General features: G+C 34.6%; 1 protein-coding gene across 1 annotated transcript in view; it reads left to right on the top strand.

Annotated features, from left to right (window-relative positions):
* Window positions 1–18,358: 18,358 nt before the first annotated feature.
* Window positions 18,359–24,142, top strand: part of LOC129222930 (uncharacterized) — a 51,359-nt gene continuing 45,575 nt past the window's right edge. The window contains exon 1 of the mRNA XM_054857490.1: window positions 18,359–18,491. The gene's annotated coding sequence lies outside the window, so the exon portion shown is untranslated. The remainder of the gene's footprint in view (window positions 18,492–24,142) is intronic.

The raw sequence follows: 24,142 nt of genomic DNA, 5'->3' as shown, positions 1-24,142 counted from the left end.
GTTCTGTTTATACAGATACACGTAATGATAAAAACTATACGTCATGAATGAATGATCGCAATATCCTTCTCATTTGACTAAGTTTTTTTACAATTAGTTGTCAAAAGATGTGCACTTACATTGGAGAAAAGATATAACAATCCTGTTTTTCCGCCGCATTGCTAACTAGAATATTGAATGTACTGTAATTCTACCGCATTTTTTTTTTTTTTTTTGAAATAAATTGTCGTTTCAAATGGGTAAATTATACATAGTTTTATATTAAACTAGAAAATCGCCCGTCATGGTATGGCGGGGGAAAATTGCTTCTACATTTGAACGAAGTCATTGCCAGTTTGGTGATATTTTGATGGTTGAAATTGTAACCCTAACTCCAGTGAATGAACCCTAAACTTCAATTGGTAGCGTTCATTGTTGACCACTTTCTCGTTTCTTCATTCCCCTGAAATGACACAATCTTACCAGTAAAACTGTTAAGTTGGCCAATTGAGTTAAGCCTTGTCACAATAAAGTCTTTTCCTGTATGTTAAAAATTACCAAAACATATTATCAAATTATCATGCCGTGGCGCGAGTTTCATTGTAGAAACACGCGGGTTACTCGATCATCGGCTAATATTTATATGAGGATATGTATCGTACTGTTAGAAGCAGTATACAACAGAGTCTCGATTTGTCTCACATAAGTTGAAATTTCGCATTATGGAAAAGCGCACGTATATGATTTTTTTACTTCCTTTTACAAAAAAGGAAGTATTGTATTCGCGAAATGATTTTCACTCGAAAATCAACCTTAATTTCCATTTTGCTCACCTTCGAATGAATGTTGGGTTTTTTTTTTTTTTTTTTTCCCGACCTGACCACACGTGCATACATACCTAAGAACGTATAGATGCCCGAAATATCCATTTTGACGATTTCCGAGTTAATTACAACAAATTTTCTCGTGACGTCTGTATGTACGTATGTATATGCGTATGTGTGTATGTACGTATGTATGTCGCATAACTCAAGAACGGTATGTCTTAGAAAGTTGAAATTTGGTACGTAGACTCCTAGTGGGGTCTAGTTGTGCACCTCCCTTTTTGGTTGCGTTTGCACTCGTTTCCCGCGATGATGGGTGTTTCCAAAGGGATCTTTTGCCCTTTTTTCCGGGGAAATCATTGTTACATGCAAACTCAAGTGGTGTTATAATTTGGCGGACACTTGCCAATATATCGCCAGTCTGTTGGTCGTCAAGTTTTGTCGCCAACTTGGCAACAAATTTGGCGGGGTTTTTTAAATCTGGTTTTAATTTGGCCACTGTTGGCAATATTTAGAGAGTTAACTATTGAATCACATCAAAATTGCCAATAATGGATAAATTACATTAAGGTGGTATAAAAGGAAGTCATGCGATGCACACATCAGCTCGTTTTATAAACATATCGAATTATTTTAGACATTTGAAAACACCCCTCAAATTGTTTTAAACGATTTTTCAACTACAGTTTCTTACACAAAGAACTGATGTTTTACTGCATTTTTTAAAGGTATTTTTCAACGTAAAATACTGTTACGATGCACAAAATTAATAATCAATGGGAGCGAGAGAGAGAGAGAGACATAAAAATAAAACAGTGCGGTACATACATTATGTAGCAGTTAATACAATGCAGCACTATAATTGCACTGTGCAGTAGACTCAGTAATTATTAAACTTAAAAATAAAGATAATGATTATTTATGCTGCGAATTCTGGTCATTATCAGTTTTCTCCTGACAGAGCATGCATATCAGGCAACTCGACAGAAGAAGTGGAAGAGAAAGCAAGAGTGATGAATTGATCTGCTCTTTGGATCAACGTGGGATTTTTTCAGTGGATAAGACATCTTCAACAGAAAGATGTTATTTTTAGTTGCCTTAGTTTTCTCTTCTCTAAAGCAAGTAAAATGATGCTAAGCGCCGTCGAAGACACTGGATAATTAGCGAGGGTAATGGAAAGTATTTTATTCTAATCAAGCGTCTTCGACAGCATACATGAAACCAACATTAAGAAGCGATTAATGAAGTAAATAATTACGCCTCGCGATTCCCTCTCAAAAACTCTCGTGTCACGGACAAGAAAGTCGCGTTAGATCAAAAATTTGTTATTCGTGAAAAACTACGTTGTAGCTATTTCGCGTAAGTTGGATCGCGTTGTAGCACGCGACTTTTTTTTTTTTAAATTGCTATAAAGATTTTTAAATCGTTGACTACATTTTGTGTTTTAAATATACTACGCACAATTCAATAAAAAATAAATCTTCTTAAAATACATTTTTTTCCTCACGCTTCTGTTTTTATTATTTATTTATTTATTTTATTTTTTTTTTCTTGTTACCTACTCTGAACAATATTACAGCTGGCTCATATTAATTCGCATTTTTTAGTTTTTGTACTTCTCGAGTGAAACAATAAAAAGCGTTATAAAATTACAGTCAAGCCCGTTTATTAGAATATTTGTTAAAAGAATATACTGCTTAATGTAATACGTTTTCAATGTACCAAATCGTTGATGTTTATTATTTCAATCCCGTTTAATGGAATATTACGCTCATTAGAATAATTTTTCGTGGAAAATTGGTTATTCTACTAAGCACGCTCGACTGCATTCTAATTAGTTTCTGCTGATTTTCAATGTTTTGTTCTTTAAAAATATGTATGAATTTCACTTTATTACTTGATTTAAAATGAAGGTATTTTTAATATTTCATTTACATTACCTTTATTGATATTATTATTGACTTTGTTTAGACAGTTCAAAAAGCTTAGATACAGATTACGCATTAACTTTTCCGATAAAAGAATTTGTTTGAGTTAACAAGATTTAAAATGCATAGAAAAGGCCAATGTTGTCGAAGTGTTTAGGGCGATGTATCGATATCATCGATGTTTAAATTTTGAAACATCGATGTTTAGAAACATTGATGGTGGATGTTCATTGATGTCGCACCACTAGTTTTCACATAATTCATTCACATTTTTCATGTACTTAAAACAAATGTATTTAATTTTTAAAAAATGGAGCTCAAAACTCAATCTGTTTTTGTTTAGATATTTTTGAATGTGAGAATTACAGTCATGGGACAAGGCATACCTATAATATTTCACTCTGATATTTTTTGATGAAAAAAAAGTTCTAATTCTGCCATAGTTAAACATTAGAACTACAATGCTAGAGAAGTATAAAAGTATCCAGAAGAAAGTTTTTTTTTTTTTTTTTTTACGAAATTAAACCGAACAAAAAATCTCAGTGTTTAACACAGACTTTCCCACTTTTGTAGAATCATCTATATGAATATGCAATCTGAAAAATCAAAACTTTGATTAATGTTTTAGTGAGTTAGCAATCGTAATCAAAATCGTAATCATAAACAATTAAAATCACTAATTGTAATTCTCGTTGTTATGGTAAATACTTTTTGATCGAGGATTGTGATCATAATTGCAGTCGTAATTTCATATTTTTCTGCAATTTATCATAACTGTGTTAGATATTACTTTCTTGTAATCGATTCCAAATCATTTTCGCAACCTTTAGTCCCAGATGCATACTTCCAGTTGGAAAAATGGTCAAAATGAGGTACAGAGATAAGATATTGAAATTTTGAAGCGAAAACAAATAGTGAAAAAATACAAATCTAACTTGTTAAACGGTTTTTAATTCCTCTTAATTACATTTAGGGGAATGATCTCCATAAAAAAAAAAAAAACACCAGCACAAAAAGAAAAAAAAAAGAAGTATTTACATCCAAAATTCAAGGAGATATTAGAGGGATGTATTAGTAGGGACGATGCAGAAGATGAGATTGGAACCTATCGTCATTTCAGAAGAATGACAACATGTTGTTGAAATAAAAATCAAAATATTTATATTTTTTCATTGCTGTTGAAAAATAAAAGCAAATGTTGCGCTGTGATACTTATAAATACTAGTGATGGGCATAATCGAGATCTTTTGATAATCGAGATCTCGGGAATCGAGTACTTCTGATAATCGAGTGATTGATAATCGAGATCTTTTTAAGTCGATCACTCGAGTGATTGATAATCGAGATCTTTTGAAATCGAGTACTCGAGCGATTGACTTCTCGAGATCTTCCGAATCGAGTACTCGAGCGATTGACTTCTCGAGATCTTCCGAATCGAGTACTCGAGCGATTGACTTCTCGAGATCTTCCGAATCGAGTACTCGAGCGATTGACTTCTCGAGATCTTTGAAATCGAGTACTCGAGCGATTGACTTCTCGAGATCTTTGAAATCGAGTACTCGAGCGATTGACTTCTCGAGATCTTTTGAATCGAGTACTCGAGCGATTGACTTCTCGAGATCTTTTGAATCGAGATCTCGAGATGTTTTAAATCGAGATCTCGAGATGTTTCAAATCGAGATCTCGAGACGTTTGAATCGAGTACTCGAGTAGTTCATTTTCTGAGCTTTTCCAAAATTGAGTTGACTGCTACGGGGGTGCCCACTAAAAGGGGGTGGGGCATGGCGCAGCCTGTGCAACTAAAATTTTTAGAGCCGGTTTTTTTAATCTCATTTTCGAAAGGGGGGAGGGGAGAGCTCTTTCTAGACGAATGCTCCGTAACATTTGAGAGGGTGCGCCATCGCCCTGCGAAAGGGGGGAGGTGGACTCCCTTGACTTCAGTTGAATTCCCGAGTTGTTTTGGCAGGGGTACGCTCGATATAGGAATGTGACATTTAGCCTACCATTTAGGGGTATAAGGGGTGAACCCTCCTAGCTTTTAGAAATTTTAGGTTAAGTTGGGGGGTATTGACACCCCCCTTTTAGAAGGGGAATCAATACCACTTCCCCCAAATTCCATGAACAATTCTAGTTTTTACATTTAAGTGGGTCTAGTTTTTTGTTGTTTTCCGATAAAATTAGCAGATACACCTTTTGTCCCCTTACCCTCCGGTAAAGTTCGAAATGCAAGCTTGTTTTAGGGGGTCGATTCGATAGATTTTAGTCTTCATTTTGGGGGTCGCAATCCTTGGGGGATGCAGGTTCGACTAGATTCCCTGTTAGTTTGTCAGAAACTAGGAGCTCGGCATTTGGGCGACTGAGTGATTTATTCGAACGGTTATGCATTTAAACTAATGATTTTCAGTTATCACGTGATTATTTCGAATGGTTTCGGACTCTCAAACACGAAGTTAATAATGTAAACAAGTAGGGGAATAGTTGCTCTGCGCAAAAGTACTCATTCTTTCCTAGTTTATAGCTTTGCTTTTTTTTTTTTGATGTTCTTGTTGAGAGTAGTTGAGTATATTTATCTGATTAATACATGAGGAGGGAGGGTAAAATATTTCTGATTGCGTTTTCCAGAGGATTGGGATTCCGGACGCATTGAAAAGTGTACAAGTGTGGCTTGAAGTGCATTGAAGTTCATGATTATTTTTTTTCTTTCTTGATCCGCTCTTTTTTATCTTCTTTTTCATTCGTCGACTTTAGGAATATGGAATAACAGTAAAAGTGTTGGGAGTGAAGTTGAAATGTTTCCGAGTGCATTAAAAAGAAATATTGAAGTTTGTCGTGTGGGATTAATTTTAGCTTCCACTCTTCGGCCCAATTTTTAAATAAAAATTACATTTTATACAGATTGTTTTTTTTTTTTTTTTGAAATTCCATACGCAAGATATTTGTGACTTCTTGTGTGCGTAGCATTTATTTTCGCGTGGGTAGTTAAATTTAAGTATTTTGCTTGTTTTACTCGCTTCTGTTTATGTCATATTCCTTATAGTTTCGTGAATGTTGATTAGTATATTATTTACTCAACTTAAAAAATTTCAGTCAATTAATGTACTGATTTTATGTTTTTTTTCTTTTTTTTTTTTGTAAAGTTGAGGCAAAACTGCTGAAAATGCTTAGGCTCGTAACGGTCCATTTCGGAACTTAAGGTTCCGTACTACGTTTTATTTTCCGTGCGCTGGTCCTCAAATAGGTTAAAATTGATTGTCAAGTTTCTCTGAAAAACAAATTACGTATTCGGTTTTCAAATCATCCGATATGCTCGATAACCGAGCATTCCACAACAAACAATATATTATACAAGAGAGAGCGCGGGGGAGGGGGGGTAAATGGCGCAGACCGCGTCATTGAAGTTTTGAAGAGGTGAGGGTAACTTAAGCGGGCTTTAATTTATTTTAGGGGGTTCAACGTCGTATTTGAGGGATGAGTGTCATCGTCATGGGGGGGGGGGGCACCACTGAATTATAAAAACCTTGCGTTTAAACATTTCATAAACGTTTTAACATGGCTGTCACAGCGTTAACAATCGCTTTAAAACGTTTACTCAACGAAGTGTGCTCTCCGAGTAACCCCATTAGAAAAAAAGCAGAAGCAAATGTTTGATTCAATAACTTTATAGAATGACAGGGGTGACACATTTGAGAAGCAATTATTTGATTCTAAAACCTTATAGAATGACAGGGGTGTCCGTCCGTCCGTCCCCTGTGCGAGCTTTTTATGACAATCCCCCCTCCCCCAAGAAACGATAATCCGAAAAAGGGCTAAGACTACATTAAATTTTCAATTACACGGTTTGTACCATACCGGTCAAGGGCGCCCATATGCAAAATTTTAAGGGGGGGGCTCAGATATTTTCCCCATGGTTTAATAGGATATTTTCCCCATAGAAACCGATTTCAGTACGGATTAGAGTTATTAAAATTTGACATTTTTAATAACTTATTGATTAATTGCTGGAGAAGAAATGATTTTACATTTTTGCAAAAAAAAAAAAAAAAAAAAGTACTAAAAGCAAGGATGTCCTAATTTCAAAGAAGGGGGAGGGGGCTTGAGCACCCACTTGCCCCCCCCCCCCTATATGGAAGCCCTTGATACCGGTTTAATATATTTTTAAGTTTAACAACTCTCAAGTTTAAACCTGCTAGTGTCGCCCAACGACTTGCCCATATTATCATTATCAGTCACTTTTTAATAAAAATTGTACATACGTACGTATTTAATCTTAATAACTGTCAAGTTCAAAACAGTATGGAAAGCGTTTCTCTATCCTTTGCTTCAAGATTTCACCACCGGATCACACCAGGGGCGGATACAGAAAACCATTTGAAGGGGGGTGGGGGTCATGCTGAAGAAAGCCCTCCCCCATAAAAGAAATTCCCGTTTTAAGTACGAAAAAATTCTGAAACTTTTTTGGGGGGTCAATAAAAAGTCCCTAATCGGTCAGGAATAAGGAACATAATTGGGGATAAGCGTTGCAAATTAATTTCATAAGCAATAAAACAAAGTAGTAGTTCAAATATTTTCTTTGAAAAATAATTGATGTATTGAAAAGATAAGATACTGTCATCGTTTGCATTTTATGCATAAATTATTTGAACACAATGTGTACGGATACTATTCTTGAGAGTTCAGGGGGGGGGGGGTCATGACCCCCTCGACCCTCCATTGTATCCGCCACTCACACAACACATGCCCCTCCATAAATCTGCTCATATGATAATTAACAATTTTCGTTCTAAAAATATCGTTCGATTATTAAGGAATCTCTCAATTATCGAAAATTCGAAGCCAAACATTCAACTATTACCCCATTCAAATAAAGCAAGAGAAAAGCAATCATTCGATTTTAAAAATCATTCCAAATCTATCCATTTCAAGAGCAAATAGCACCACCTATGAAGCTCTTCCCCCCAAGAGCAATACCCCCAAAAGAGACAAAATCCCCTAAAAATTACAATCCCGCAGTTTACGTCAAAACTCTCTCCCCCCCCCCCCCCTCCTCTCTTATTTGCACCCATAGGAATGAATTACACGAGAAGTTAACCACTTGTTTTATTAAGAAATAACTAAGTACCTTTGTGCCGAGAAGTAACATGAAATAACAAACGTTTTGTATCCCAAATATACAGAGTACTGCAGAAACGTGTTTTGGAGTTTTAAGGTACCCTTTTTTCAACAAAATAGTAAGCTTTTACATATAAGGGGCCATTCCTTTGTTACATATGGATGATTTTGGCCATTTTTGACCCCTTCCCCCCATGTAAGGGTACGTAAGGTTTTTCAAACCCTTCCCCCTATTCTTACGTAAGATTCCATTTCGTTTTTAGAAATAATGAAATAACTAATCTAATATCACTGGAATCGAAATTTAATTCACTATTATTAAATTAAACCTTTTTGCGTGAAGAAATATTTACTAAAAAGTTGGAATCTAGACTGAATGTGTTTTCGACATTTTTTTTGTATATGATGCGATAGTAGTTTAAAATAAAACATGCCATACATAGTGCAATTCTTTTATTATGTTTTACATAATTAATTCTTCGTAAAACAAATAAAAAAGTCATCCTAATACGTTTTTATTTTTCAGACGCAAATGAAACATCGGCTTGGAAAATACTGCTTAAGAATGCGTTTGAAAACCTCTCCCCCCCCCTCAAAGTATACAGACATTTTTCCACCCCCACCCCCACGGGACCCTTACGTAATTAATGAATGGTCCGTAAAGACATCCAGTAATGTCCTTACATCCACAATCTCACTATTTTGCGTTGAAAAAAGGGTTCCTTGAAACCCCGAAACACGTGTCTGCAGTGATCTGTATATTTGGGCTCCAAAACGTTTAATATTGCCTATTACACTTGTATCATTACCCAATCGTATAGTCGAAGGTGAACGTAAGGGGGAAGACGTCCCCTCAGGTTTTCAACTTAAGTATTCCCCCTTTTTACCTGAACTATAATTTTAATGCCTCTCAAGTTAGAACCTTATATAAGCACCTCCAACCTTTACTTCCACCACCGGGAGACACAACACATGTCTCCCACAGACCCGTCCATGTGTTTATTCATTAACACCTTTCGCTCAAAACATATCATTAGACTACCAAGCATCCCCAAAGAATCATTTGATAATCAAGCATTCAACAGTATACATTCAATTATAACACTATTCGAATGAAACATTCGAAAGGCAATTATTTGATTGTAATGCCATTTAGATCGCAAGGGGATCTATTCCTCAAGTGTGCTGGCACACTTTTTAAAATTAGGGATCCTCTCTCCCCCTCAAGAAGGACACTCCCTAAAAAAGTCTAACGTCCATTAGGAATTTCAATGGCTCAGTCTGCGCAATGACCCACCTCCCCTGTGGGTTCCTCAACGCAGCCCGTCTTTCTGGGGGAAGGGTTAAAAGGTTTCAATGCAAATTTTTTCGGAAGACAGAAAAAAAACCATGCTCATTCATAAGTAAAATCATTAACTTTTCAAAGCCAGCCCTTTGACCGCCTAAATGACGGATCCGCCCCTGCAACTAAAACACTTCAGAAGCAAGGGTGCTCACCCGCCCCCTGAGGTCAAGCCCCCCCCCCCAGCCTCAATATCGCAGAGACCTCCCACCAACAAATGAGAAAAATACCCCTTAAAACACCCCCCCTAAAAATGTCAATAGCACAGTCTGCGCCATGTACCCCCCCCCCCCCCCCATCCATAGGTGGGCACCCTTGTCAGAAGTCAACTATATTGAGAGCTTCATTCGATTATCAAATCGATCGAAGAATAACACTGCTCGAGTGATTGACATCTCGAGAACTCAAGATCTCAAGAACTCAACATCTCGAGAAGTTCAAAGCGAGAACTCGAGCAGTTGATCGCTCGAGAACTCGGAAAGTGACAATCGAGAACTCGAGCAGTTGATCGCTCGAGTTCTCAGAAAGTGATAATCGAGAACTCGAGAAGTTCATCGCTCGAGAACTCGAAAAGTGATAATCGAGTACTCGAGAAGTTCATCGCTCGAGAACTCGAGAACTCGAGATACGATAATCGAGAACTCGTGGTAATCGAGTTCTCGAATGATCTTGAATAATCGAGTGATTCGATTATGAGAACTCTATTATGCCCATCACTAATAAATACACAGCAAAAGCTGATACAGTTTTAAAAAATACACTATATGCATACGTATAATTTAAAACCCTTATTAGACGCTATTTTCCCCAAAAAGGTGTAATGGACTGCGAGTTAAGTGGTGTAAGTCACAAAACGCTACGTTTCATGTCGCGGTGAATATTGGTCGTATTAAGGTCAAACTTTTTGCGTGGAACTGTTTTTTCTTGCTCGTGATTTCCCTAAATGCAATGTAAATGACTTGAAGACCATATAAAAAGTTAGATTTCGTATGTTTTCACTAATTTTCTTATTTGCTTCAAACTTTTTAATTCTTAATTCTACATCCTATTTTGACTATTTTTTCGATTGGAAGTATGCATCTAGGACTAAAGGTTGTGAAAATAGATATCTTTCAGGTTAAGTGAGGGCACACTGAATAAATAATCGTTGACAAACACACTGTAAAAAAAATCCGAAACCTTACTGAGTATTTCCGTGTAACGTTTCGGGAGTTTAATGGGTTTTATCCGCTTCCTGGAAAAATCAAGTATCACTGTCAAAAAGTTTCCTGACTTGATACTAGTTGCACGAATGCTGTTGTGAAAAATATTTTTAGCTCCCAGTTTAAAGATTAACGGAGCGTATTTATAAAGGGCTTCTGTCTGATTACGGCCCGTCCATGCTAATCAAGCTCCTAAAGGGAGCGAGTAAGTATGGATTACGTTGCTTTGCTAAAATTGCTGGCGAGTAATATTCTTGAAACTCTCTTGTGTGTGTGTGCAATTCTGGCTTAGCTGTGGTCATGTTTGCATTACTGCATATGGGCAGTTGATTCAGGAAGTTGCCAAGCTTTTATATTATTCCTACATAAGTTTACTCTAAAGTGCCAGAAACACGGCTGCCTTCAAACGGGAGTTTTTCAGGAAGCTCTCGGAATAATTTCGGGAAGTTTACTGAATTTTAGTGGAAAACGTTCCTGGTTTTTGTAAGGTATTTTACTGGCAGAAATTGAGCACGTCAGCTGCCCATTATTTTCCAGGAACGTTTCTGAATCTTTTTTACAGTGCATTGTAGAAAACATTTTTTCGTTAACAAGCTTTTTTTATGTATGCCTCATTTTGCTTACATAAGGAAAGTCCATAATTATCACAAAATTACTCTGTCGTTAAACATTTATTCTGAAATAATGTTTATTTTTGATGTTCTAGGCTCTAAGGGGGAAAATTTGTTACTTATAAGAAAATATTGGCGGAAACAATTGCCAATAAGATAACTCGAATATCATGCAAATCTTTACTAATGAACAAATCAAAATCAAAAGGTCAAAATCGGGATAATATAACTTTTCAAGATTTAGAAATGTTGATGAGATTAAATTAAATACTTTCACAATTAAAATTCATTACTTATTTGTTCTTCACTACAATCATTTAATATCAAAAAATTAACAAACATAAAATAATTATTTATGGAATTGCAGTGTAGCAATAAAAATTTTAATTTTCCTTTGAAATTTTCGAGGAAAGTTTTTTGTACAGAAAGATATATTAAGTTTTAAGCATTAAATTAAATAAAAATGCCCCAAAGGGTAATTTTATTACAATAAAAGAGCCAGTTTGTCGCTTCTATTTGAAAGAAATTATGTATAAATTCGTTTTTTTTCTCACAAGGATATGAGAAGGTATAAATAATAGCTGCAATTAATTATGCCTAGGATATTTCGGTCCGTTTATTTTTCAAAAGTTTAGCTTCAAAACTATGCACTTTAAAAGTAAAACAACAAAAAAAGTTGTTTTAAAGGAAATATATGGTTTATTGGTAAAGGCATTTAAAGGAGAACGAGAAGTACCGTTTTTCGCGAAGAAGAATTTCATTATCATTTGCACGTTCAGACAAAAGAAAAAAAAAGAATCAGGGCTGACAAGGTTTTGTTTGCACATCCGCTTTATCGGTGCATTTATTCTAATGCTTGGCCAGTGATGCGAGAATGGCGTATCCTCATTCTGAATCTTTTGATAATCACTTGTAGGTGGAAAACTTTCTGCATACGAGTGTAAGAAGTTGAGAATCTTGCAAAGCTCATATGAAATATGTGTTTTATCCTGTTCCCAAAATAGAGTGGAACTTTGATTAACCAGAACTCTCTTGTAACTTCGTTTAAACGACGGTGATGTTCTTTTAATTTCCCTTTTGGTAAGTAAAAACAATATAACTTCAAAGTTGCTAAGGCAGTTATTACTATTGCAGACACCAAATTATCCATAAGAACTTCTCCAACATTGTTCTTTCTTTCTTTTTTTTTTTTTTTTTTTTGTACTTTAAAAATAATTATTTGTACAATCATTATGTGCAAACTCTGGGGTTATCAAACACTGAGGAAACTGGTTTAAACAAGATGTTATTACCCATTTATACATTCCTAGGATCCCTTATGAACATTGTCAGCAAGTGAGATTTCATTGAAAAAATCCAAAGTCAAGCAGTAACAGAGAGGACAATCCAGCTGCATCCCCTCTGTTACACATCCATGTCCCCTCTGTTACGGCTATATTTTTTCTAATTAGTAAAAACTCAAAACTAGTACAAAATATGATTAAACTATTAAATTTTTCTGTGTAAACTTTTTTTTAAGTTTGAAACTCTTTAATATTTTGCATGAAGTAAACTTATTTAAAATTTCTAACAGAGGGGCAAATTAATTTTTGGAAAGCTTTTCAATTTAAAAAAATAAAAATATTTGTTGAATGAAGAAAATCACTGAACACATATACTCAAAAGCAATGAACATTCATGTATAAAATAAAATTGTATGAAAAATCCCTATATTTTAAACATTTATTGCGGTTTTAAAAAGCAACATTTTTAAAATGGAAAATGAAAATCAGAAATGCCTCTATTCGTCTCAAATTTTAGACATAACTATACATGTCTGTCAAACACAGCCATAAAATCCAGAAACTTCAATAAATTTCCTGCAAACTAATATCAAATACAAGGGTATTGCTTTAAGTTCAGAAAACCATGTTATGGTTTCAGTTGGCGTGGAATACAGAATATGAATTCAGTTGGCTCTTGTAAATTTTCCCTCCTCCTGCTGCTTAAAATTACTTTCATTTTTCTTCTACGGCAGTAGTGCTCAATCTACGATCTGTGTTATATATGACCCACGAAGCTTATCCATGTACACTGTAAAAAAATTCCGAAACGTTACTGGTTATTTCCGTGTAACGTTTCGTGATTTCAGAGGTTTTCACCTATTTCCCCAAAAAATCAAGTATCTTCGCAAAAAAGTTTCCTGAATTCCTAAAAGATGCACGAATGCAGACCTTGCACTGGTGTGAAAAATATTTTTTGCTACCAGTTTAAATATTGGCGGAGCGTGTTTATTAAGTGTATCGGCTTTAGATTGTTTATGGCCCGTCCGGATTGACTAAGCTTCCAATGGGAGCAAATACGTCACTGGATAGCTACAGCTTTGCGAGGCAGGAATTGCAGGCAAGGAAAATGCTTGGTTCTTGCTTGCAATTTTCGCGTAGCTTGGTCGTGGTTGCTCTAATCTTTCTGGAGCTTTCTTGGTAAACCAGGAAGGTTCTAATCAAATAAATTAAACCTATTTATTTTTTTAGAAGGTTCACAACTGGCTTTAATAGGGGAGATTTCTTAATATTTCAGAAAGGTTACTGACTTTTATCAGAAAACGTTCCTGGTTTTTGTAAGATATGTTACTGGAAGAAATTGGGCACATCAGCTGCCTACTATTTTCCAAGAACGTTTCTGAATCGTTTTTACAGTGTAGCCCGTTGTTTTGTTTGTTGTTTTAAATCAAAAACCACGTTCTGAATTTCCAAAACACCTGAGAATCCGTCCCAGACAATCTAGTGGCGGCCCCGATGAGACGAAGCCAATCAAATCCCATCTCCAGTTCACCGCCCCTAAAGTTTCTACTCCTTTATACGCTGTAAAAACGATTCAGAAACGTTCCTGAAAAATAATGGGCAGCTGATGTGCCCAATTTGTGCCAGTAACATATCTTGCAAAATCCAGGAACTTTTTCCGCTAAAATTCAGTAACCTTCCTGACATTATCCTGGAAGCCTCCTGAAAATTCAGAAATCTTGCCGTTAAAAGCCAGTCGTCTCTCTGGAAAATTAGTGTAAACTTAAGAAGGTATAAAAAGGTAAAGGATTATAATAGCTTGGCACATTCCTGATTTATCAAGGATGTTCCAAGAGCATTATTGCAAACATGGCCAAAGCTAAGCCAGAGTTGCTGGAAAGTACGAGAATTTTAGTCGCCTGCAATTCTCGCAAAGCAACGTAGTCCATACTTATTCGCTCCCTTTGGTAGCTTAATTAGCATGGACGAGCCGCAATTGAATAGAAGCCAATACACTTTATAAATACGCTCAGTTAATCTTTAAACTGGGAGCTAAAAATATTTTTCTCAACAGTGAAAGGTCCGCATTCGTGTAACTTGTAGCAATTCAGGAAACTTTTTGACAATGACATTTGAATTTTCCAGGAAGTGGGTAAAAATTATTAAAATCCCGAAACGTAATACGGAAATACACAGTAACGTTTCGGAATTTTTTTTACAGTGTAGCTATAGTGAAGCACCGTTTACACGTATCTCTTTTATACATTTTTATCAATTATACGTTTTTAAAATTGGTCCCTGCAAAGTCTAATAGATATTAACCTATACCTATTATACGTTTTTAAAATTGGTCCCTGCAAAGTCTAATAGACATTAACCTATACCTATTATACGTTTTTTCGTTTGTACGCTTTTTTCATATAGTACCTTCAAAAACGTATAAACGCTGCATTACGCTTCACTGTATTACGTTTTCTAGATGTAGGAGATTGATCACAGTGTCACAAATTTGGAGCCAAATATTCGGAAATCGGTCTTTGGAAAACAAATGCAAATTTCGCGTGAATGAAGTGTCAAGTAATGGTAACAGCACACAATTCTTAGTTTTAATTTTCCTTCCTTTTCCAAGTTTTCCCCTGTTATCTGGAAAATTTGAAATTTTTTTTAAGTTTTAAAATATTTTTCCGCTTTTGGCCACCGAGATTCGTTTTATTATTATAAGCTGTCCTCGGGTTAAAAAGAAAAAGGTCGGGCACCACTGTTCTATGGTATACTGTTTTTTAGCTCTGCGAGGTAGCAAATACATACGCACATATACATACGTCATGAGAAAACTCGTGATAATTAACTTGGAGATGGTCAGAATCGCTGTTGTCTATGCGTTTGTCAGTCTGTACGTGACTATAAGTGACCAAAGTTGATGGTGTACAGATTTTTCATTTCCATGACGACAAGAGTATAAACAAGACTAGCAAGTTGTTTTTTCATTTATATAGAGGACAAATTTGAGTTTATTAAAAGCTTAACTCAAATAGATTCACTTTTAAAAAGGGTATTGTAATTTTACGTTTCTTCAGGAAAAACATCAACGTAGATGAACTTAACAAGCAAAACTTCATCTAAATAAAAAATTCCCTGATTACTTAATCTCTACCACACTAGCGCAGCAGAAATATTTTCTGGGGGAGGGTTTTTGATGAAAAATACCTCCTGGAGGGGGTATACCTCGAAACACATGTCTGAATTTTTTTCAGAATGTAAAGTTTTACATTCCCTTCAATTTGATATGCTATTTTGTTATATTTTTTCAAACCAATCAAAAGTTATAGAATTTCATACACGCACTTTCATGACAAAACATGGAACACTTGCCATTCACAAATTTCAAACTAACTCGAAAGGATCGCATACTTCCTCTTTCCTCAATGAATTCGACAATACTGAAAGACAATAAAAAAGTATTTGTGGATTACTACAACACAAATGATGTTTAAGGGGGGGGGGTCGTGAAATTGTGACTTTGTGTCAAGGAGGAAGGAAAGAGTAAGAAGTGTGACATGAAGCATTTTTTAATACGAATATGTTTATCAAAAGTAGCTTGTCAAACGAAATTTGTGACAAAGAAGGGGGAATGGACTAAAAATGTTGGAAGAAAAGTGTGACATTATTTATAGACAGTCCTTTACCAAGGAATCGGAAGCAGATTTGCAAAATTACATAAATGTAGTATGAATTGGTGGACTGCGGATGTGCAGGAAGCCAGCACTATAGTACATACTGTTTAAGGAAATTGATAACGACATTGATTTAATTTAATTTGAATTTGTTGGAACTGAGGATACCTAGTTTACAAAACTGTTAGGAAAAAAAGAAATGACGGTCAAACAAGAAGGTTTCTGTTCAACTTTCATAATAACAGTGAGCTGACAAATCCGCTAATGGTTGAAAAATGAGACAAATACGTTCCGAGCTATAGGTGATGTCGACGTTGATATTGCGAAGACGGCTATCATCAGATATAGAAATTTTTCGGTAGCTATGATTTGAGAGGAAGTCTTCCTGGTTGTTCTCTTAATAGCCAAATTCCTAACTGATCACAATAATATGATGTCAAAATGTACCAGAACTCTAAAATTATACAACATGTATCTAAGGTATATATCAACAGTTCTTCTTGCCCTGAATCCATTGAGGCTGTTGGGGTCATATGTATCTCTCATGGTTTAGTGCTATGGCCGCAGAAAAGTCCCTCAACGAGTTCCGTTACAGATCATTTATAAAAGTAGCTACAAACATCAAGACTGATCTCGCCGTACCACCCACCAGGTACTAGATAGGAACTTGATGGTGAAGTACCGAATCTGGGGGTTGGGAAAGGAGGAATGACCAAATCGTGCCGAAACTCTCGGAATCGGATGTTGCTCCTGACGAAATCTTGAAGATGATTTTGACCGATTGCTTTTCTATAGTTAAACTACTCTGTCGCAAGCTTGCATTGCAAAGGCAGTTGCAACTACGGAATCAAAATATTTATCCAGGTCGAAGGGAACGACGATGACATCAATACATTATCACTTTCTTAGAAGAACTTTTCCACTGCTGGTGGCATGACCCTTCCGCCTCAGAATAAAACCAAGATGTCACCTTTAAAATGATATTTTAATTTTCTAATTACTGTCAGTCCATATTCCATATAAACACTTCCAAAATATGATATGTAATATGTAATAAAAACTATAATTACAAAAAGGTGCTGCCGGTCAGCTACATTTATCTTATTTCAATTATTAAAATTTTCACTATCATGCTATAGCGTCACATATTCATTTCAATAAGGATAACGAAATTGAGTACATGCTAGAACTTCATAGTTTTTGATTCCTTGTCTGCTGGGTTTCGCGATGATTGGGCATAGACTTCGTATTTCTTTGGTATCAGGTTGAATCTGCAGTTCAAGTGTTCAGTCGTGGATTTTCAAGGCACAGAAAACCGTTAGGGTTCTTGTCAAATGATTGCTACACAAGATCCCTTGAGCGCCTGCTTGGCAGAGACACTCTAAGACAAAAAGAACGAGATATTTTTTTTTTTGTTTTTGAAAAGTATTGGTTTTTAAGAACGCATACCTAAAAATACACTGGAAATGTGACATATATGCATGAAAACAATTTCATAATGAATTTAGTTAAGCCCTCTCGCAAAAAAAATTTCGAAGCTCAACCATGAACTTTGTGTGACTCAAAGAAGAGGAAATTGAAAGTTCTCGCCAGAAAAAGTTTTAAAATTGAAGTCATAAAACTTTTAGGCTGTGTTGGGTAAGTAAAAGTAAGATTTTTTTTTTTTTTTTTTTTTTAAATTGTGGAAAATATGGTGTTAAAACGCAAATTTAGACCACCTTTCGTGAACTTAGGCAAGAGATTCAAGAACTCTCTTTCAACAATTTTTTCATAGCTAAAGCATTAAAATCACTAGTTTAGTCCATCATTAGGTGATTTAAAGATGAGGGGATTCATAAGTCTCCTCCATAAATTCTAAGCAACGATTTTTGAAGTTAGAGGAAAGGGTAGTTGTAAAGGATGCTTCTCACAAGTTTTTAAAAACGGTCTATAACATTTCTAGGCTCTCTTTTGGGATGCAGAGAATGTAGTAAACTAATTTCAAATTGAAAATAACCTTCTTTTTTTTTAATGTCATTTTTTTCAGTATTATTAAATAAATGAAACCAATTATGTAACTTAATTTTTTTCCTTACGAATTAGCAATCTCAATGCAGTTGTGTTATTTTTACTCATTTTTCTATATTATTATTTAATGTCTGAAATAATATAAAAGACTGGGTGTATTCAAGTATCAAGGAAAAGTAGAAATACAGCCTTAAGAGGATGCCGAACCGGCCGTAAGAGAAATCAGTGAAAATTTAAATTAGACGGGGAAATATCAGGGAAAAGTCAGGGAAAATTATTTTGTTCCTCCTGTGGCTACTCTGGTCTAGAAACTGAGCTTTCTTACTTTTTCACTCTTCATTTGCTTATTTAACTTATTGATTAGTGCAATTATTGTATGCTTCTATACTTCCAATTTTAAGCTTGTTACGTTTTTTTTTTTTTTCATAGCCTGTTCCCGATGACACTAAGAACAGTTTGGGCCCCATGTTCACTATAACGTGAACTCTATCTATGTTGCAAAGTAACTGACATGACTGCTGGATTGACTCCCTTCAGACATGACGTAATTAGTGTAAGTTTCAAAGTCTGCACAAAAATGTAAATAATTTTTCAACTATGTTTATTACCTGCTTCTAAAAATTTTTCGCAAATGCTTTACTGTGACTTTTTTTAGTTTTTAGAAATTTTCTTACTTGCTGCTACATTACTCGGAGGTACGAGGGGGGGTGGAGGTTATGGTGCATTAAAATCAATCATAGCCTTCAATATTTTAAGGAGTGTGATTTGTGGAGGTTTTGATCTCCTTTTCGAAGATATCGTTCTTGAGCTGCTTCATAGAGTTTGAAAGGGTATGCAATTGTCTTTGGGGGGATGGGCAACCTTGCATTTCTCCCCCCAGCGTTTAGTGGTAAAATCAGGGCTACGGAGTCGGAGTCGAAGACGGACTGATTTTGAGGTAAAGAAGTCGGAGTCGATCATTTTCCCTCAAAGTCTGCAACTCCGTAGGTGTTTGCGGAGTCGGGGTCGGACTTATTTTAAGTATAGGAGTCAGAGTCGGAATTGAAGCTTCTAAAATTTCCGGAGACGGAGTTGGTCATTTTCCCTCCAACTTCACAACATTGGTTTGTTTTACACAGTTGGGAGATTCTAAAAGCTGCAAAAGGAAAATTATTCCTCCAAATGTATTCCAAATGTATTCCATGACAAAAAAAAAGTTGAAAACCACTGCTTTAATTTATTCACTCTGAATGTGAAATATTACCTAAACAACAGATATCCCAACAGCGTTGAGACAAAAAATCTGAAAGCTCTAAGTTATAAATTGCTGTTGCTATTTTTCAGCTGCTGCCTGATGTTCTTTAACACATACCTGAATAGCGTTGTTATAATCCATTTAGCATTCTGTAAATGTGCAAGCTGATGAATTTTTATGATCTGTTTGGAAACCAACGTCATGTTTTCCAGTGCTTGAACACTCAAATCGTGTTCCTCGTGACAACAATTCTTGACCTTGGGAAGGAAATCTCGTGAATTATGAAGAATTCTTTTATCTTCTAAGGTCTCTTCAAAATCGCACTGTTATTTGATACACAGCAAAATGAAAAATGATTTTTAGCATTTAATGAAATAAATTCTTTTTGATGTAATTAACGGGAAAACAACCAAAAATTGCTTTCTTAAAAATGACAAGAAGCTTAAAAAAGTAAAAAAGGTTAAACTAATTTCAGAAGGCATGTTTCTTTTCCTTTTTAATCGTTGTCTAAAAATAAAAATGAGTAATAGTAATTATGAAGTGAATTGTGAAAAATAAAGATTTTATGCATCAATAACCACTTATGATAAAAATAAAATCTTTTGCAGCTTCCTCGCGCTTTCAATATTTTGATTTACCATATCAAACTTTAACATTCAGCAATATTAAGTCTTTGGTAAACTGCTTTTCTTTTTCTATTTATAGCTTTTATCCTATATTTTTGAAACAGAAAACTAAGAACATATTCAGAATATTTGTACTTTTCTCTATTTTTTGGCATGAAAAATAAATTTTTGTTTTGTTGGTTTCTGAGATTTACGAACCAGTTTGAGTTTTGACCGTAGGCGCAAATGTTAAAAGTTTTTGAATAGTTCAAAAATGCCCTTAAAATAGGAAAAACAAAAAGAGACTTTTTATACAAAGTTTTTACTTAGTTTTTTTTTCCCCCAACTATGTTTTTTTTTCTTTTGTAAATTGAACAAAAGATTCTTCAAATCAAAAAAAAAAAAAAAAAAAAATCGGAAGAAGTCGTCCTGAGCAAGATCTTTCGAACAAAAAACAGTTTGTGCAAATCAGACTATACTCTCAAAAGTTATTGGCGACAGATGTCGACAAACACTCAATTTCCCATCTCTGAAGCCATTACTCTTTCTCTCTCTTTTTTTGCAGTATTTGTTTCTTTAATTCATTTATTTATTCAGATTTTTAGATTTTTTGTGATATTTTCACAACACATTTAGTACTCTTTCGCTCTTTTTTTTTTTTACTTTTACCGGGGAGTATGCTTTAAAAACAGTTTTGAACGCTTATAAAAACTATAAGTTTCGAAATTTTTTAAATGGGCATTAATTTTATCTTTTGTAGCACCTATTGGTAATTTTTTCTGGTATTGTATTGAATTATACCAATTACTTCCTGATTTAATGCGGGACTTGAATATAATTATAAAAAAAAGTGCAATTTCTTATAAAAACTGAAAAAAGATTTTTTTTTTTTCTTTTCAGAAACTTGTTTTGTTCTAAGAAAAACTATGGGTACAGTTAATTTTTTTGAACTCCAATGAATTTTTACAAAAACACTTTAAAAATGACATATATTTTCATCTAAAAGTGTTTCTATAATAATTTAATGTTTTTAATATTTATTTCCTTTTATTTGATTTAATTATTCCCTTATTTATTCTGAATGTTTAGAATAGAAAAGAAAACTTTACGGATGGGTCATTCTTACGAAAATACTACAAATGATGTCCGACCCTTGAGTTTTGTATATCAATTTTAAAAATGTCCACCGACTAATCATACTTTTATTGATTTTTTATTTATTTGTGCATGATAAAGAACCAACATTTTGTACTTAAGTAATTTATGAGAGGTTTTTAAAATTTTTGACAATTTTTTTTGTAACCGACAAATAAACCTTTAAAAAACCGACCTAATCATAAAGGAACTACAATTACAGAACGAGCATGAAATGAAATAATGATTCTAAAACTGATATTCTGTCTGAAATTTCAGTTGAAAAAACAAACGTTCTTAATAATTGATACAAATGTAACATATTGTACAGTCAACAGTTCAAATTAACTATCAGAAAAAAAAATTACACTCACTTTCTTTGTCTACTGTAGAACTCAAAGTGGTTAAATAAACACGGAAGTTATGCTTCTTCTAAAAAATATTTCCAGATTTAATGTAATTGTTTATTTTGTTTCTGAAATGGTACTGCAAAGGGAACAATACGAAACATAAAAGAGCTGAAATATTTATTTAAAAAAAAAAAACAGGAGATTCCCCCCCCCCCCCAAACTGTGTTGTAGTTTTATTTTAATGTAAAAGATGTAACAGAACTGAGATAATTTTTACTGTTGTTGCATTTGATCTTAAATCACATTTTAACTCATAGTGATTTGTAGCTGGTACACGTAATATTCTCTGTTTTGTTCCTAAGAGCAATAGGTTTTAAGCCCTTCATAAATTACTTACGTACAAACAATTGACAAAGTATGAACAAAAGGTGAATATAGTTTAAGCTTTGTTGATTTTTCCCTAATTTTCTGCTTACGTGTATTTGGCTGATTTTTTATGCAAAATTTTACACCTATAAGACATTTCAAGTGCAATTTCTTTCGTAAAATAAAAATTAACTTTTTTTTGTAACGCGATTTCAAAAATGTAGCTTGCGGGCCACCTTTGGCGCAGTGTTCGAAAGACGGCCCATGTGTTGATATCACTTTAAAAATGTGAAAACAAATTATCGACAAACTATTTTTACCTCTAGAAGTGTTATGCAATGCTAAATTAAAAGAATAAATATAATTACACAAAATTACTTTTTAAAAAAAAAGTACAATAAACAATTATTCGATCCTACTCTGCCATGGTTTTACTCATTTTGGAAGAAATTTCTTTGAAAAAATGATAGCAGAAGAATGGATAATGTTAAAAAAATAATATAATACAGTGGAGTACCAAAACTTACCTTTCTACATTAGTTTACATAGTTTTTTTGTTGAGATGGCCACCTTGGGAACATGCAAATGGTCGGCATTTGCTTGACGTAAAGCTATTAATCTGCTAAATTTATTACAATTAAAGTGAGTTAAAGTGAATACGGTTAAAAAGAAAGAAATAATCTTTCAGGAAACATATCTTAGCTCCAAGTTATAAAAATATTTCAGCACACGTAAATTATCTTATATTTTAACCTGCAAATTAGAAATACTCCTCCTCAAAAGCAATATCATTGCATACAATGGCGACCAATGAAGGCAACCTCCCCAAATTAGGATATTTACACTACGAATACATGTTTTACAATTGAATATCGCAGTTTCTTGATAAAAAATAAAATTAATTCTACTTTTGGGATCAATTCTTAGTCTACCTTAAGAACACTAATGACTTTTGTTCACCTATTTTACTTGTTAACGCACAATTGAATGGAAAATCAATAAAGATATATGACCAATTGGTGGTAATTATTAAAATTGATTTAAAAAAACTCCAAAGTCTCTGATATGATCCATTATATTTTTGCGTAAATGACCTGAACACTAACAACAGGTGTTTCAAATGTAAGCGCACATTACACACAAATATTCAGCAAAAACGTTAGATTAGTGAGGAGCTTTAGTCTAGATTGAGTTTACTTCACATTCACATTCATTGTTCCTTTGAGAAAATAACATCATTTCAAAAGCTAGGTGGATATTTTACTGTCCCAATTCGACCTGAACGCACCTTAACCGCGACCTTTGTTTTCGCAACCTTCAGTTTTTATTCCTGAATACTTTAGCTACTCAACTGGCAAGAAATACGTGTAATCGACCCTAACCTATCACGCCTACGTACTATCATCTTTCTTTTTCTTATTGAAAAAAAAAAACATGTTCTGTTGTTGCAACAGGTTTAGTGAAGCTTAGTTACGGACTGATTTTGAATTTCGAGAGTGACAACTATAGGAAGGGTTTGCATCCTTTCAGGATGGGGCAACCAACGAGTACCTTTGATCTCCGGTTCGGAAAAAAGATGACTACACTGTGGCAAAATTTTTAAACTTAAGAAATTCTTTCCAAGTCTCAAAATGCTTAATTTTAATTAACCAGCAACCAGTGAAGAGTGCAGTGAAACGTTTTCGGATGTATAAATAATTACCCGCGTTATCGAAATATAATATCTTAAAATTCGCTAAAGCCTTCAAATTTAACGAACTGCAGTGAAAATAGGAGGGTGACATTCACGCGCTTTGCAGATGGATGTCCTGCCACTTGCAGGCGGTGAAATCGCGTAGTATCTTCCATTTCTCGCCAAGTCTTTGAATTTGGCGCTTTTATTAAAATTTGAAATGACTTTTTTGCGTCAAAAATGTCTCAAAATGCTGTTTTGACTGCAACCTATTTTTTAAAAAAATTCATTGTTTCACTACTTTTGTGGTTTCCTGGTAAGTATTCTAATATTTTCTTTTCAAAAGTTAGTAGAAAGTGTTCAATATCTGATTCAGTTAAGCTACTAAGTAATTGTTCTTGAAAATCCTGTTTATCAACTGAGAATTGCAGACAATAGGACGCAGTGAATTGACAGAGCAGTGGGACCTAACCTGCGGCCTACTGGCCATATGCGGCCCGAAGAACTGATCCATGAAGGCCGTTGTGAAGTTCAATGTTACTCGTAAAAAACGATCTTCTGGAACCTTCTGAAACAGCCCATCATCTTCGCTTTGACGTTGCTCTTCGATACTTTTATTTACTTTGTGATTGATAGGTACTGTCCAACCACGGATTGTATGGAATTGGCAAAACGTCCAGTTTAGACCAGTTCATCTGAATGAGGGGGAAAAGTAAACATTTGGTGCGCATGATCCGCTCATTTGAATGAAGCTCTGCTAAATTTAGAGGCTAACATACATGGTGCCATCCAAAAGTAATGAGCCTTCGTTTAAAAAGACAGATTTATTGAGCTGATCGGTAC

Source organism: Uloborus diversus, chromosome 5, assembly GCF_026930045.1.
Source record: "Uloborus diversus isolate 005 chromosome 5, Udiv.v.3.1, whole genome shotgun sequence".
Classification (NCBI taxonomy): domain Eukaryota; kingdom Metazoa; phylum Arthropoda; class Arachnida; order Araneae; family Uloboridae; genus Uloborus; species Uloborus diversus.
Note: the sequence above shows the minus strand (reverse complement) of the source record. Positions and strands in the feature narration are given on the sequence as shown.